Source organism: Mauremys mutica, chromosome 8, assembly GCF_020497125.1.
Source record: "Mauremys mutica isolate MM-2020 ecotype Southern chromosome 8, ASM2049712v1, whole genome shotgun sequence".
Classification (NCBI taxonomy): domain Eukaryota; kingdom Metazoa; phylum Chordata; order Testudines; family Geoemydidae; genus Mauremys; species Mauremys mutica.
In genome coordinates this window covers 59,451,195-59,467,602 of record NC_059079.1, presented here as the reverse complement: position 1 = coordinate 59,467,602, position 16,408 = coordinate 59,451,195, and the positions used below count along the sequence as shown (strand labels likewise).

At 52.2% G+C, this 16,408-nt stretch overlaps 1 long non-coding RNA gene across 1 annotated transcript in view; it reads right to left on the bottom strand.

Annotated features, from left to right (window-relative positions):
- The window catches only part of LOC123376250, a 56,263-nt gene that overhangs the window by 1,033 nt on the left and 38,822 nt on the right, over positions 1–16,408 (bottom strand). The gene's annotated exons all lie outside the window — the stretch shown is intronic.

Below are 16,408 nucleotides of genomic sequence, written 5' to 3'. Positions count from 1 at the left end.
CAAGGGGGGGAGAATGGGGATTGAGGAAAGAGGTTTAGAAGGCGGGGGGGGTGCAGGCACCCCTGATTTTTATGACAGCTGGTAACTCTACCAATCAATTCTTCCTGAGCTGCTTTGCAGGCATCTTTTTAGAGGAATTGTAAAAGCCAGATCTGGCCACTTGTAATTGCTATAGCTACTTCTTTATTACTTGTATTACAGTAGCACCAAAAGGCATAAGGGATAAAGCCTGCCCTGTCGTTGAAGTATTGGCGTAGGCCTCAGGAACTGTACGTTCATATCTTGCCTCTGCTGCAAACTCCGTGTTACCTTGAGTGAGTTAATTAATAATTGCGCTATGCCTCAGTTTCCCACCTGTAAAATGGGGATAAAAGTCCTTTGTCTGTCTTGTCTATTTAGATAGTAAGCTCTTCAGAGCAGGGACTGTCTCCTATTTCTTTCTGTACAGTGCCCACCACCAAGGGGCTCTGAGCTTGGTTGGGACTTCTTGCTGCTATTACAATACTCATTATGATAATAAACCAGTAGTGAAGCATGCATGGCCACAACTGGAGCAACTCAACTAGTGTGACATATTTTTAAAGGAGTCAGATGTGTATTTGGAGCCAAAGTCCTGACGCTCTTCTTATGGACGCTGGAGTAAATCAGGAGTAATGCCTTGGAAGTCAATCTGATTACCACGATGTAAAATCGATGGGTGAAGGAAGCATCCCTAAGCATTGTATAGATCACAGGGACCCAGGTGCTTGGCCTTCTGTCTGTGCCTCTGTGCTCTTAGGTAGGAAGAATAAATTAACCAGGAGGATACCAAGGTTTTAACAAACTTTTAGGGCCATCAATCCCTAGCCTAGAATTGATTCTCAGCACCAGGCATTTTCCAGTACAGTGATCTCAGACTGTCTGGCCGGCTGACCCAAATAAAGAGAGAATCCCCAGCAGCAGTGCTCATCAGTTATCTGTGATGTGTGGTGCAGCCGGAGGGGAAGAGAGGGGAGGATCCAAGAGAGAACAGTGCTCTTCAGGGTCAGTCTGCAAGGAGAGGCAATCAATGCTCCTGCATGAAACCCACACTCAAAGCCAGGCAGGGTTCTGTACATCAGCTGGGGGTTAATAACAATGATTCTGTTTTCACACTGGTAGCATCTTTCACCCAGAACCATCCCCAGGGGCTTCCCAGGCTATGGCTCTGCCCCTGCAACCTGCTCTGCCAGCACGGAGCCCTGTGCCGCCCTGAAGCGTGGTGAGTGGACTGGAGCTCTCCGCATGAAGGCTGGCCTCCTTGCATGCTTCATAATGAGCCCTTTCCTACAACCCAGCCACATCCCGTGTGGCTAATGAAACATGAGCAGAGCCCCGCTGAAAGCAAGGTTGCAGGGTCCACATTAGCAGGGTCTGGGCCTAGAAACAGATCCCTCCATGGTGGAGGGTGGCAGCTAAGGGGAACATCTCACTGCACAACACTGCGCAGATTGGCCAAGGAAGTGGGCCAAGCCCAGACTCTATGGGGAGTGTTGGGGGATCTCTAATATCCCCACAGGGCAGACGGGACCTCAGGGGTCCTCTGAAGACAACCCCCCGCCCCATGCGCTGTACATTTTGTACTCGGAGGGGGTCTCGGCTATAGGACTAATACACACAGACACCTGACCGTGGGCCAGACTCTGCTCTCACATAAAGCAGAGTAAATGTGTTGGCTACTGTGGAGTCCCCCAGCGTCCATGCTGCTCTAACCACAGCCACCATCCAGCCCAGCAGCGACTCTTTTCTCAGCGCTTGGGAGCAGGGACAGGCGCCAGCCAGGTCCCCACTGGCCCTTAATTCTGTGGTACAAGAGGATCCTGGATCCAGCTGGTGAGGCTTGAGGATATTCAGGGCTCACTTGTGCCTTGAAGACACAGCTGCCCCAGGGGAGATCAGGGCAGGATGGTGCCTCTCAGCTCCGGGCAGCGTAGCGGGAGCAGAGCTGCCGTGCTACCCTTTCAGAGGGTGCAGCATGTGTTCCAGGGTGGGCAGGGGGTCGAGGGGGGGACCACTCTACTGGGCAGTGACAAGGCTGGCAGGCCACTAGCCGGGCACAGCCCACGTGTTCGCTGAGTGCAAGGGCTGGAATTGTGCCCAGCCACTGCAGAGGGGCAGGTTTCTTGTGCCATCCCCCTGCCCATTCTGCATCCGAAGGGGCACAATCAGGCCCTAAGCTGTAATTGTGCTGGTGGAAGGCAAGAGATTGCCCCCCGAGCCATACTGTTAATGGGGCTACCCCAAACGAAGAGCACTGCTGTGAATGGATACCTAGGTCCAGGTGGTTGCCCAGGGCTCTAGGAGGAGTGCACTCCCCTGCACAGTCTCCCCTGAACTTGGGGAGTGGATGGGCAGAGATTGGGGGGGCAGGAGAGCCTCAGCTCTGCCCTGCAATGTCCCAGGTAACACAAATGGCTACTGGTACTGGGCTTGCTATTCCCCACTGCCGGGAGCTGGCATCTCTGAGGACTAGTTCTTTGACAGCGGCATTCCTGGGGCAGTGCAGCAATGTTCCCCCACCCCTCCCACAGGGCTGATTGCAATAGTCCCCTCCAGCCCCTGGGGAGTGGCTAGAACGAACAGTGAGATGTTGGGCCCCTTTCTGGAGCCTCAGGTTTCCCCACAGAGCAAAGTTTGGCAGGCGTCTCCCCATGCCTGAATGAGGCCTTGGCGGATGGGTCTCCAAAGGGAATTTCAGAAGAAAGATCCAGCGGTGCTACTCCTTCCTCAGCTGGAACAATAGCAGCCCCAAGGGGAACTGTTCTGTCAAAGGCAAGGCTGCAAGGATGCTCTAAAAAGAAAATAACAAAGCTTTCCCCCCACCCCAGCCAAGAGACACAGATCATTCCATGAAACTTTGTTAACCAGGACTAGCTACACCAACGTGTGAAAAAAGAGACAGATCCACGCAGTGTGTACACTCACACACGTATGCACACATTGCCCTCGCATTTCCAAACTGCTGGCTTGGGTCCCAGCTCCAATCTCTCAGTGCTGCAGTAAATTTAACAGCCCTTTCTTTACGAGGTCACACTGTATTGTGCTCTGTTTTTCTTGTCCTCAGCGGTTCCCTGAATGCCTCAGCAGGCTGTAGCTGCTTTTTATACTGCCTTGAAATAAAAAGCTCTCTCGTCTACACCAGCGTGGTGTTCTCCATAATATGTAACCTTCACCACTGCTACTTACTTTATAAGGGCAAGAGATTGTGCGCACATGCACTCCTGGGGCCCAATCTACACTAACACTCCCACCTCTGCTGGAGTAGCACTGGGGTTAGCAATAGGCAGACATTTTTCACAGTCATAGACACTCAGGCAACACCATGTTTTGTTCAGACCAGTTAGCATATGCTTCTGTGCACAGGAGCCAGCCAAACTGTGTTATAATCTGGCCACAACTGACTTCCAAGTGCACGAGCTTTAAACCCCATTGGGAGCCCCATGTAGATGTGCCTAATGCAGCTAACAGACTCCTCTATTCTGAATTGCAATATGCAGAAAAGCATGACCGGAAAGCAAGCTCATTTCAGAGCACTATCCCCATCCAGTACAGCAAGGATTGGACACCCGTGGTAACAGCTCAGGGCACTCCTGTTCCTCCCTCCAGGGTATGGAAAGCAAAGGGTAGGTCCTTCTCCATTGCAGTCAATGGGAGCTTTGCTACTGACTTCAATGGAAGAAGCATCTGCACCACATGAAATTAATAGGCAGCAGGTTTAAAATAAAAAAAAGGAAGTATTTCTTCACACAACGCACAGTCAACCTGTGGAACTCCTTTCCAGAGGATGTTGTGAAGGCCAATACCATAACAGGGTTCAAAAAAGAACTAGATAAATTCATGGAGGATAGGTCCATCAATGGCTATTAGCCAGGATGGGCAAGAATGGTGTCCCTAGCCTCTGTTTGCCTGGAGCTGGGAATGAGCGACAGGGGATGGATCACTTGATGATTACCTGTTCTGTTCATTCCCTCTGGGGCACCTGGCACTGGCCACTGCCAGAAGACAGGATACTGCGCTAGATGGTCCTTTGGTCTGACCCAGTAGGGTCATTCTTATGTTCTTATGTAAGATTGGGCAGTGCCACTTACTCTACCATGGTCTGGGTGCCAGCACTTAACTGGGACAGAAACCAGGGCAGGCACTTGGTAGTAGGAAATCCTGCCCTGCATTTTTCATACCTCTCTGGAATGGACTTTCAGTGCATTCCCTGGGAGATGAAAACCCAGACCGGATTGCTGCGCCTACCTCATCCCCAGCTCCCTGGATTGCCATTTCAAAACTCACAAGGCCAGAGGAGTCTTAAGTTAACAAAATTTACCGATTTCAAAGGTCAAGCCCTGCCACAAGAAATTAAAGCTAATGTGAGGACTTATTTTAAAAAATTAATCGTTATTACTCTCGGGGCCTGAGCCACTAATAAAAACATGCACCTCAAGTACCCTCCAAAAAAGCAGGTGGCAAACAGAAGAGAGGAAAGCAGATATTAAAAAAAATCCCCCACATCCAGGATCCTAGACTGTAGCAAACATGTAGCAGGAACAGCTTATTATATACCCTCCCCCATCAATTACCCAGTTACTACACATCCTTCACCTTCCTCAGTAATTATTCCCCAACTCAGCATTTCCCCCTTAATCACTTCCTCCTTGTACAGCCGTTTTACGTCTCTAGGAGATCATCATTCCTTGATCCATGGAACAGCCGAGATGGTGCTTTTATGCAACACCTTCCGTGCTTCAGGGGAGAGCACTGTATAAAACAGTGATGAATGATAACTCATTACTGGGAGTGAAGTGACTATAGAGGTAAACAAAGCAGCTATTATGTTCAGGGCAATAGCTCATGATACTGAGGCTGGGCTTACAGAAGGGTGGGGAGGTGTTGGCCACCAGGACACTGGGGTTATCTTCTGCTCTGTTCAAATAGTACCCTAGGGTCTTTGACTTCCATTTGAGCCGCTGCTTATAGAAGCTGGGAGGAAGGTTACAATTTTAGGGTTTTATATCATAAAATCATCAAAGGTTAGGGCTGGAAGGGACCTTGAGAAGTCATCAAGTCCAGGTCCTCCTGCTGAGGCTGGACCAGTAAACCTAGACCAGAGGGGGACAAACCACTGCCCGCAAGACCCTTCCCTTGGCCCCCGAGCTCCTGCCTGGCAGCGGGGTCAGGACAAGCTTGCGGAGGAGCCAGCCCAACTCCCCGGCAGCACGGTGAGTGGGGTGGAGGCTAGCCCCTGGCCCCTCTCCTTCTGCTCCCCTCCCTTCCCTGCCTCCCTCGCAGTCACAGTTTCCCCAGCACCTGGGCAGCGTGGCTGCCGCTCCGGCCGGGCGGCACGGCCATAGCGCCGCAAGACCTGGTGCTCCAGGGCGGCGCAGTCAGGGGGCGGGGAGCCAGGGCCACCTGGGGGGGGCAACTGGGGCAATTTGCCCCAGGCCCTGGGCCCCACAGGGGCCCCTTGAGCCCTGGCCAAGAATCCCTTCCCTGGCTACTCACCTGGTGGCGGTCTGGGTCTTCGGCGGCACTTTGGCGGCGGGCCGTTCGCTCGCTCCGGGTCTTCGGCGGCACTTTGGCGGCGGGCCGTTCGCTCGCTCCGGGTCTTCGGCGGCACTTTGGCGGCGGGCCGTTCGCTCGCTCCGGGTCTTCGGCGGCACTTCGGCGGCGGGCCGTTCGCTCGCTCCGGGTCTTCGGCGGCACTTCGGCGGCGGGCCGTTCGCTCGCTCCGGGTCTTCGGCGGCACTTCGGCAGCAGGTCCTTCAGTGCTGCCAAAGATGCGGAGCAAGTGAAGGACCCCCCGCTGCCACCGCCGCCAAAGACTCGGAGCGAGTGAAGGACCTGCTGCCATTGCAGACTCGGAGCGCCACCCACTGAGTACAAGTGCCGTAGTGGGTGGCGCCTTTTTTTATGTCCACTCCCCCGCTTTGCCCCAGGCCTCCTGAATTTTCTGGGTGGCCCTGAAGGGAGCAGGGGGAGTTTGGGGGGGGCAAGGAGCGGGGGGGTGGGCAAGGGGCCTGGGCCCTGCTGCTAAGGACAGGGGCAGAACTAGTCAGGGCCCTCCTGCACCCCCAGCATGCTTGGACCCTGTCCCCAGCAGCCAAGCCCAGACAGGTAGCAAGCCCTGCCCCACTGCCAGGGAGAGCAGCCAAATGAGCAAGGGAAACGCACAGGGAAAGGACTGAGCCCCCTTTCCGCCACCCCACAGGTAACGTGGGGTGGGGAGAGCAGGGAGGGTGGTCAAGGGATGGGAAGCAGGGGGGCAGGGGGTGGTCAAGGGATGGGAAGCAGGGGAGATTGGATGGGGGCAGGGGTCCCGGGGGTGATCGGGGTGGGGAGCAGGGGGGATTGGATAGGAGACGGGCATCCCAGGGGGATGGACAGGGGGCAGAGAGCAGGGGTGTTTCGATAGGATTTGGGAGTCCCGGGGGGGCAGTCAGGGGTGGGGAGCAAGGGGGGCTGGATGGGGAGGGGCTGGGGGGCTGGAGGGGGCAGGGGCCAGGCCAAGCCTCGCTGTTTGGGGAGGCTTAGCCTCCCCCAGGCTTCCCTACCCAGCCCTCCATACAATTTCTGTATCCGATGTGGCCCTAGGGCCAAAAAGTTTGCCCACCCCTGACCTATACCATCCCTGACAGGTGTTTGTCCAGCCTGTTCTTAGAAACCTCCACAACCCCCCTCGGAGGCCTGTTCCAGAGCTTAATGACCCGGATAGTTAGACAGCTTTTCCTAATCTCTAATCTAAATCCCCCTTGATGCATATTAAGCCCATTACTTCTTCTCCTACCTTCAGGGGAGATGGAGAACAATGATCATTTTCCTCTTTATAACAGCCCTTAACATAGTTGAAGACTGTTATCAGGTCCCCCCATAGTCTTCTTTTCTCAAGGCTAAACATGCTCAGGTTTTTTTAACCTTTCCTCACAGGTCAGGTTTTCTAAACCTTTTATCATTTTTGTTGCTCTCCCTCTGGACTCTCTCCAATTTGCCCACATCTTTCCTAAAATGTGTCCCCCAGAACTGAGTGCAGAACTCCAGCTGAGGCCTCACCAGTGCCGAGTAGAGCAGAACAATCACCTCCCGTGTCTTACATACAGCACTCCTATTAATACACCCCGGAACGATATTAGCCTTTTTCGCAGCTGCATCACACTGCTGACTCACATTCAATTTGTGATCCACTATTACCCCCAGGTCCTTTCCAGTAGGTCTCCTGCCTAGCCACTTACTCCCCATTTTGTAGTTGTGCATTTGATTTTTCCTTCCCAAGTGAAGTGACAGACAGACAGTCCAGCAGCAGCATCCTTTTCCCTCCAGCAATGCACCATAAGCAGTGCCCATGGACCTAGGCTTGAACCTACTGGTCTAGAGATGAGAGTGCTATTAACTGAGTCATGTTTCAAGGCACACCTGGAAGTACCTGTGCTAGGAAGACTTTCTGCCCTGAATCCAGATCCTCAGCTGGGGTAAAACAGCATAGCTTCATTGGAGTCAAGGGAGCTATGGTTATTTATAATAGTGCACAATCCGGCCCCTGGTTCTAGACCAAAGAGATCTGGGTAAGTCAGAACATTCAGATTCATTGCGACCATGCAGCAAGGTTCAGTTGAACAAGTGCTCAGTTGCTTTGTTGGACTGGTCCTAAAGCACTGTTGGGGAGAGGCAGGCCAGGGGAGAAGAAGGGTGACTGAGCATAAGGGATTGATGGTCACCAGGCACCTAGACCTGATGCCATCAGCCAGCACCTTCAGGCGTACCGCAGCATTCTGTGCTCAGCATTCGGTGCAGCATTGTGTCCACAGCCCACTGCAGCCCCTCCCTTGCCTTTTCTCCTGCTCCCCTAACAAGGTGACCCCGCCCAAAGGCACTGAGCCCTGGGGTGTCTCAGAGCCTGCACTACCTCCCACCCAAACAACACTAGTTAAACACAGACTAGAAAGAACATGCAGCCGGGAGACAGCGCCTGAGAAGGGCGGGGAGAGAGTGTGCTGGGAAACAGCAACTCTGCGGCAGAAAACATTCCCAAAGGAGGCAGGGCGCGATTGCAGCCGTACAGGAGGCACCTGCTTTCTTAAGCTGGGGGTAGCCACGAGGAGGGAGTCGTTGCAGAGGAGAGCGAGCGAGAGGCGGCTTTCTGAGCCGGTTTGACTATGATTGATGGCACTGTGCTGTATTCCCACTGATGTAGAAAATTAGAGAGAGATCGCTTCAGATATTGGCCCGTCTGAGCGACTTGTTGTGTCCATCTCCGGTACCTAGCAGAGCCTCCGGGGAGCTCCCCCCTCCAGCTTGTTGGCTCATTATTCAGAGTGCTGAACTGGGAAAAGCACCACGGCTTCTCTTCTTTGCTCTTCTGCTTGTCTTGTGAAAGGCGTAAGCAGCTTCTCATGGCTTTCTTAACTGAACCACTTGAGGGAAAATTCATTTCTCCTGCTGGGCAAAGTTATCTTGGGTTTGGTTTTTTTCCCCAGGGTTCAGAAGTGACAGGAATCATTTAGTCTGCAAGAGCCTTCCTCAAAAACAGTGGCTCAGACTCAGCCCTGGGCTAACTATTGTTGGCACAAGCACAAATCATGCAAATAATAATAAATAATAATGATAATTAATAATGGAGTTACACTCAGGATGAATTTGTTCCAGCCAGTGTGTTCCAGCTCTTTTGTACTTTCCCTTCCTTATTCTGCCTGTCCCCTGTGGCTCTCTGTCTTTATTTCTTTCTTTCTCCGCTGGTAGCTACCTTGTCTTTCTGCCCCTTTCTCCATTTGAACTGTCTGTCCCGTTCTGCCTCCCTACACCCATCTGTGGCTCTGTCAATCCTGGACTTTTCTGTCACGTACACAAGATGTTTCGAAATGTTCCATCATTTTGGAAAGAAACCAATGAAATAATCACACCCAGCCCCTACACGCTGTGTTTCACCCCTGGATCTCAAAAGCACTTTACACGGGAGGGTAAGGATCCCCATCCCCATTTCACACCCAGGGAGGCTGAGGCATGGAGACTCACCCAAAGTCACACAGTGGGTCAATGGCTAAAAGAAAACTAGAACCCACAGCTCCTGATTCCGCACTTTCCACAGGTCCACGCTAGTCCCATCGGGAAATGAGTTGAACTTGCTGCATATTCCTTGACAGCTCCTAAGATGATCAAATATACATCACACCTTCCGGATGTGGCTCCCCATCCCCTTGTCTGTTACCCCTCCTTGCCCCTGGCTTTAGTAGCTGTTTAGCTCTCACCGGGTTCCATCCCTCAGTGATGCTCTCCGGATCCTTACCATCTTCTGGCTCTCATTAGCCAATCTTGCCTTGTCCTCTGGCACCAGGCCTGTCTGTGCTCTCTGCCATGTCATATACTGGATAATGAGCAAGGGCAGGAATCACGAACAGTGATTTATTTGGAAGGGGAAACTCATGGCCACTCTCTACATTAGCCATTATTTGGGCCACACACAGGCCGTTAAACTTGTAACTGCTCACATCCAGTCTGAATTTGGCCCCTCAGTTTTAAACACCCAATATCTTTCCTGGCAGGGACTCTATCTCCTTCCCCCATCCTCTAGATTCCTGTGGTTTCCGTTATCCCCCTGGGGCAGGATGAGGACACAGCCAGGCAAAGACCATGAAGCGATTAAGCTTGGTCTGCAGGTCTGAGATGTCTGTCTTCCCCCCTAACATTCCTACAGCTGCCATCAATAGATCACTGGATATATACCCCAGATATCACCACGCAACATGCTGGGAGCCTCAGTGCGGCATTATGCATGACATATGCACTTTAAAAGTAGCTTCTGCTTAAAGAGATATTACAGGCACCAGCAAGAGGCCAGACCAGGGCATCTTACACCTTGACAACCTCCAGCTGATGGGATGCCCCTTTAGGGCTGTTTTCACTCAGGCATACATTTGAGAAGTCTAACAAGATGCAAACCCTGCCCCTGCTGCCGATGAATTCAGCTGGGCTGGAGCTGAAAAAATCTAGGCCAACATATATAGGATGGACAGGGAAGCGCTCCAAGCATAATCTGCCTATTTGCACTTGAACACGCCGCTGTGCACGCCGTTCCCAGGAGCAAAAACACAGCCACCAGAACTGACTCCAACGAGGTGCCTGAACGAAGGGAATATGGACCAGGGGAGGCATCGGGCCACAAACATACGCACAAAGACCTTTTACTGCTCCTAACCCAGCTCTCCCCAGATATCAGGGAGAAGTTAGAAAGCAGAAGAACACAGAGGAGGGGAGAAATAAGATTAGATACATCCCCTGGCTGGGAAGATATTGGACATTTACAACCAGCAGGTGAAGTTAGGACTGTGGAGCATTTATCCAGCTGAAAGACAAGAGCACAAAGGGGGCCCACCGTCTGCTGTCCTTCGCGCCCCCCCCCCAGCTGAAGTCAGTGGAGTGAGCCAGGTGTAGCGAGGCCAGTCTCTGACTGCGAGAGAGGCTGGAAGACATGTGGCATTTGCAAAAGAAAGGCAGGAAGGAGACAGATGAGTGTACAACGCAGTGTAGCGTGCAGGGCTGCTCAGCTCAATCAGACGTAATGGAAATCTATGGCAAGGAGCTAGCAATTACACATGTATCCCTTTCAGGCCCATTTGTTACAGCCACTGTGAGTGTCAGTGCTCCGGTTCGGAGGGGAGGAGAGGGGATCATTAACAGAGAGACGTCAGCAGGAATGCATCCCCAGCTGGCCCTTACGCCTCACTGCCACTGTTCAGCCTAGAGCCCATGGCGATCCCTTTTCTTCTGAGTGTCTGTGGCCACCTATGGTGCATCATCCATCAGGTGACTCTATGACTGGGCTCGTACGGGCGTCACTCCCAGCGGGTCAGGCCCCTGCCCTGCACACATAGCTCTATGATAGAAGAGTCCAGCTATGCTCTTGTTGTCTGCGCCACTCTCAGTACTGGGTTTACAATGGCCCACTCAGATGGGGCCCCAGCACCTGGACTGGGGCCCCGCTGCCCCATGCAAGCGGAGGGCAGGGCCTCGGGGGGGGAAGAGGCCAACCAGGGATGGGGCCTCGGGGCAGAGCACAGGCAGGGCCCTCGGGGAGAAGAGCCTGAATGGGGGGCGGGGCTACGGTCTGGGCACTGGGGCCCACAAAAGATTAATCCAGCCCTGACTGTTCTACTGCACACTGTAAAGCCAGGGCCAAAATGAAAGACGTTTCCCAGTCTTCATCATTATGACGTGTATTACAGTAGAGCCTAGAGGCCCCAGCTGAGATGAGAGCCCCATCATGTTATGCTGTACAAACACACAGCAAGGCAGTCCCCATATCAAAGAGCTTACAATCTAAGTAGGCAAGACAGCTAAAGGATAGGAGGGGAAACTGAGGCACGGAGCTGTAAAAGGACTTGCCCACGGTCACATGCAGAGCTGGGAACAGGCCCTGGACTCTCAGCCAGGGGCCCTTCCTACTGGGCGTGCAGCTCTCATTCTGAAAATCACCTGGGAGCGTTTGAATGGCCAAGAAGTAGGAAAGGGTCTAGAGGCAGCTGATGTGTCGCCAAGGGAGTGAAGAACCCCCAGTGACAAAGAGAGCAATGGTGACTAGGGTGCAGGAGGAGACGTTATCTGAGGCTAAAGGAGAGGCATGGGCTGTGTCGAGCTCTGGGCATACAGTTCCAAAAGAGCTGTGCCTGGCCCCAGGAAGCCTGTTGCAGAGCCAGGGAAAAAACTGGGCTCTCTTGACTTCTACTGCTGTTCTCTAACCACTAGACCCTATTTCCTACCATTACAGAGGCAGCATCTAGCCTCATTGGAAGCTGAGAGTCCCAGAAATGGCACGAGAGTGCCCAGTCTCTAGCTCAGTTTTGCAGACCTTAGGGGCTCTAATAGTCTGAATACACAACTGGGACCAGGTTGTCAGCTGGTGCATGGCAGCAATGCTAATTTACACCAGCTGAGGATCTAGCCCCTGGGCTTTTTTTTTTTTCACCTGAACTAAACTTCTGAGACGCCATCCTTGAAGCACACCTGTGCAGTGGAAGTAAATACGCTGGAGAACTCTAAGGCAGGACTTAGCTGCCATCACTGAATTCCTGCTCTGGGGTGGAGCAGAGGGGTGGGGAGGAAAAGCCCTTGGAAGTGCACACAATCCAAGGTGTTGCAGTTCAGCCCAGGAGCTGGGATGGGAGCGATGGGGGGCAGGGATAGGATCTGGAACATGGGGGCATGAGACGTGGTTTCTATTGTCAAGACTCTGAACGCTGAGCAGGGCTAGAAACTGTGGACTCACCTCCCCGACGGCTTCCATAAGAGCCCACAGGTTCCCCACTTCCCAGTGCAACCGCCCCTTTCTCCTGGAACTCCCCAGGAGCTCCTAAGCAGCCACACAGCCAAACCATGGAGCAGTAGTGAGAGCTTCTCCTGCTGAGCAACCATTGCTAGGTAAGGTGGCCATGAGATATCAGCAGGAGCTCTGCCTTGTGTGACACTGGTGTGCTTCCACCCACGGAAAGAGAGGGGAAACAATCCATCCACACCAGGGATTTTCATCCTCTCTCTCTGCAACTCCAAATTCACCTGCTGATTTCTCCCCTGACCCCCTGGCCCACTAGTGTGTGACCCAGCTTCCATGGCACTTCCAGGGCTCCAGGCAGGAGAGAGGTTTCTCTTTATCTCTGTGGCCTTTTCTCCTCTCCTGACTGCTAGCAGAAGTAGACAACTCCACTCTTTAGCTCTCCCTCATGGCTCCCAGGAGCAGGGAAAGAGTCTAGGGGCTGCTGAGAAAAGCAGAAACTTCCCCACTCTACCCCACAGTTACCCAGAGAGTCTGTCTCTCTCTCTTCCCCCTTCCCCACAGGGACAGCATCCATCCCCTCTAGGGCACTGCCCAAGCCACTCCCACTCTGCCTCACCGCACAGGGATCAAGCAGATTCCTCCTGGGGCTAGTTTACTGCTCACTCTGCTTAAGAGGAGGCAGAGCAAGAGATGTACCTGTGGGCAATGAACTGGCAGGGGATGGTGGAGCACCCTGGTTGGGACCCCCCACAAGGAGCATTGGGATCACCACCCCAAGGTCAGAAAGCCTGGGCTATGGAACGAGGAGCTGTTGTGACTCACTGATGGTTATAGGACCAATTCTCCTTGCAGACTGGTGTAAATCAAGAGTAATCCCACTGAGCTCCATGGGTAACACCAGCATGAAAGCAGGGTCAGTGAGAGGAGAATCAGGAGCTCATACCAGGCTACACCCCTCAAAGGGAATTAGTGCTAAGGCCTGCGTCCCATGCTTGGGCACCTTGTATTTAGATGTCTGACCCCTCACGTACCTACACCAAGGCAGAGTGCAGAACTGAACAGAGCATGGGTGCAGGTGCCAAAGACTCCTGGGTTCAAACCCTACCTCCACTCATTCTGACCATGCTGAGATCCTCAGCTGGGGTAAACTGCCTGCTATGGAGCTACACTGATTCACACCAGATGAGGATCTAGCCCCTTGAGTTCAAACAACAGTGCCCTAAGTTTGGCACCTATACCAGGTGCCTGATTATCAAATGCCTCGAGCACCCTCCACTCCTCTGGCCTCCCATTTGGCTTCAGCTTCCCTGCACCTCACTTTCCCAGGCTGTGAAATGGGGATATACCTGGGCCTTAATTCGTCAATATTTGCAAAGCATCCATCCAGTCCTGGAATATGGGGGTGCTGGATAAAGGCAAAGTCTCAAGATTTGTAGGCAGTTGTGGGACAATATAAGTAATTATTTCGCTATCTAACTTTAGACATTCCAGCTGAGATTTTCCATTTGGGGGGTGAGGCCCAACATGGGGCTTGCTGATTTAGACTGGGTGACTGCTCCACATTTCCCAAAGATCAGGCCCCTTTAAGGCGTCTCAGGTTGGGAGCCAAAAATGGAAGCACACCCCACCCCCACAAAAAAATCACTGTGGAGGTCTTGGCCTCTGTGTTACAAAAGCTAAGGGGATACAAGGCAAGCTTCCAGGGCCTTTATCACACAGGCAAGACACTAATAAATAGTGAACAAAGAAAATTAAACTGTAGCCAGAAGAGTTAAAGTAAATGCAAACCATCACAAGCAGTAAGGCTTTGAAAACAAACATACACACACTGGTGCTGCCAAGTCTCCTTTCTAAATGGTGGCGGCCAATTCTCCTATGCCCAGGGGATCACCACTAGGGATGTTGGTGCGCGCACACACACACTCTCTCTCTCTCTCTCTCTCTCTCTCCCATTGCTAATGACTCTCTGGGCTATCTCCTCCAGCACCAGCTAATAGCTGGAAATTAGCATGGAAATGATGACTTGCTATTAATGACATCTTGGCCTATCAGGCTCCCAGCACAGCAAGTGACAGGCTGTGATTTTCCCCCATGTAGTAACACAGGAGAGCATTAGACGTGCTGAGGTTATACTGGTTACTTGGAGAGTGTTATACCCACCTCTGCTCCCCCGTCACACACAGAAGCTCACCCTGTGTCCAACATGCAGCAGTTTGCATCTGTTTGGGAAAATGCGACAGGGGCCCCTACCCGCAGGAGCACTGAGAACATGCAGAGCGGACCGACGCTCCCATGCCGAGAGCACAGCAGTGCTTAGATGGCTAAGAATCAGGTAGCCCCTCTCACGGCCACTGGGGTCTCGTCAAGGCTTGACTAGACCAAGGTGCAGCAGAAACAGCAGCGACAGCCTCTTCCCCAGAAGGGCATGGCGGGAGAGCTGCCCAATGAGCAGGGTCCCCAAGAGATGGTAAGCTGTCTGGGGCAGGGGCTGTCTGTTCTGGGTTCATACAGCACAATGGGGATCCCGTCCATGGTTGGGACTCATGGCCATTGTGGTAATACAGTCATAAAGTATTGAGCCAGGTCTTCAGCTTGTGCAATTCAGCATCGACTTCAGTGGATGCCAGCTGAGGATCAGGCTCTTTATCCTGCAGGACCAACCTGTTATTTGGCGCACAGTGCAGGTCAGAAGTGGCACGAGTTTGGTGGGTCTCAGCCTGGTCTCTGCTGATCGTTCATCTGCTTCTCAAAACCTCTGCCCAGCTAGTCCTGCCTGGCAGCTTCTCCCCCCATTAAACGATTGACCCACCCCTCCACCAACTTCCAGCCATGCTCCAGCTGCAGCTGTGTGGGCAAAGGAACGTTCATTCAGCTAGCCTGCCCCCATGCCACGTGACGCTTCCTGGAAGGTGAGGGCAAGGGGAGCAGCCAATGAATCAGACTGTAGGGGGCAACAGGACCGGGGTAGAACCAATGGACAGAGCAGTCTATCTATCTATGGTGGCCCCCCATCACTGCAGTACGGCTAAGCCATGCCAATACTGCCCAGGCTACCACAGCTACTTATACCCATGCTGGGCATCACACCCCTCGCTCGTAGTGCAGACGTAGGCTGTCAGTGCCTCTCAACCTTTCCAGTGGCCTTTCCGGAGTCTGATTTGTCTTGTGTTACCCTAAGTTTCACCTCACTTAAAAACTACTTGTGACACTGTATGGAATCTGGGGGACACTTTAGGATATTATGAATACCAATATTGTAAAATGGCAATGTGTTGTGCCAGATATGCTGTGTAAGGTATCTGCAAAAATGTTATAATTTGCCAAGTATGATCATCTTGTTTATAAATAAAATAAAAAAATAATAATTGGAGATATACCAACCTCCTAGAACTGGAAGGGACCTTGAAAGGTCATTGAGTCCAGCCCCCTGCCTTCACTAGCAGGACCAATTTTTGCCCCAGCTCCCTAAGTGGTCTCCCTCAAGGATTGAACTCACAATGCTGGGTTTAGCAGGCCAATGCTCAAACCACTGAGCTATCCCTCCCCCACTTTGTATTATGAGTTATAGATATATAGGGTATAACTGTATTTCCAAACTTGTGCTGTGTTTCTGGGTGACACTAGCAGAGGGAATGGCATCAGCAGTAGGCTGCTTGATGGCCCATGAAGGGACATCAGCTGTACAGTGAACCCATTGAAGGAGCCAAGGGCTATACCTTACAATTCAGCAAGGCATGCAGGGGCATGCCTATGGAGAGAACTCTAAGGCCTTTCAATGCCATGTGCTGGGCAGCTTGTGTTTGAAACAAAGTACCAGACCAGACACATGGCAAAAGGATGATAAAGGGCAGCTGCATCATCTCCATTTTCTCTTCAGTCCTGCTTCTTGCTTCTGGAGTAACTTTTCTACAAATGAAGCTCTGAACTAAGGACTGAATGACCCATCCAAGCTGTGGATGTGTTCCATAGGGATTTTCAAGTCAACAAACTCACCAATACTGCTAAGGACCTGAAGTCTTTGTATGTATGTGATTTAACAAATCTCTTCTTGTTCTTTCTTTATAATAAACCTTTAGTTTTAGACACTAAAGGATTGGCTGGCAGTGTGGTATTTTGGGTAAGATCCAAACCTGTACTGACCTG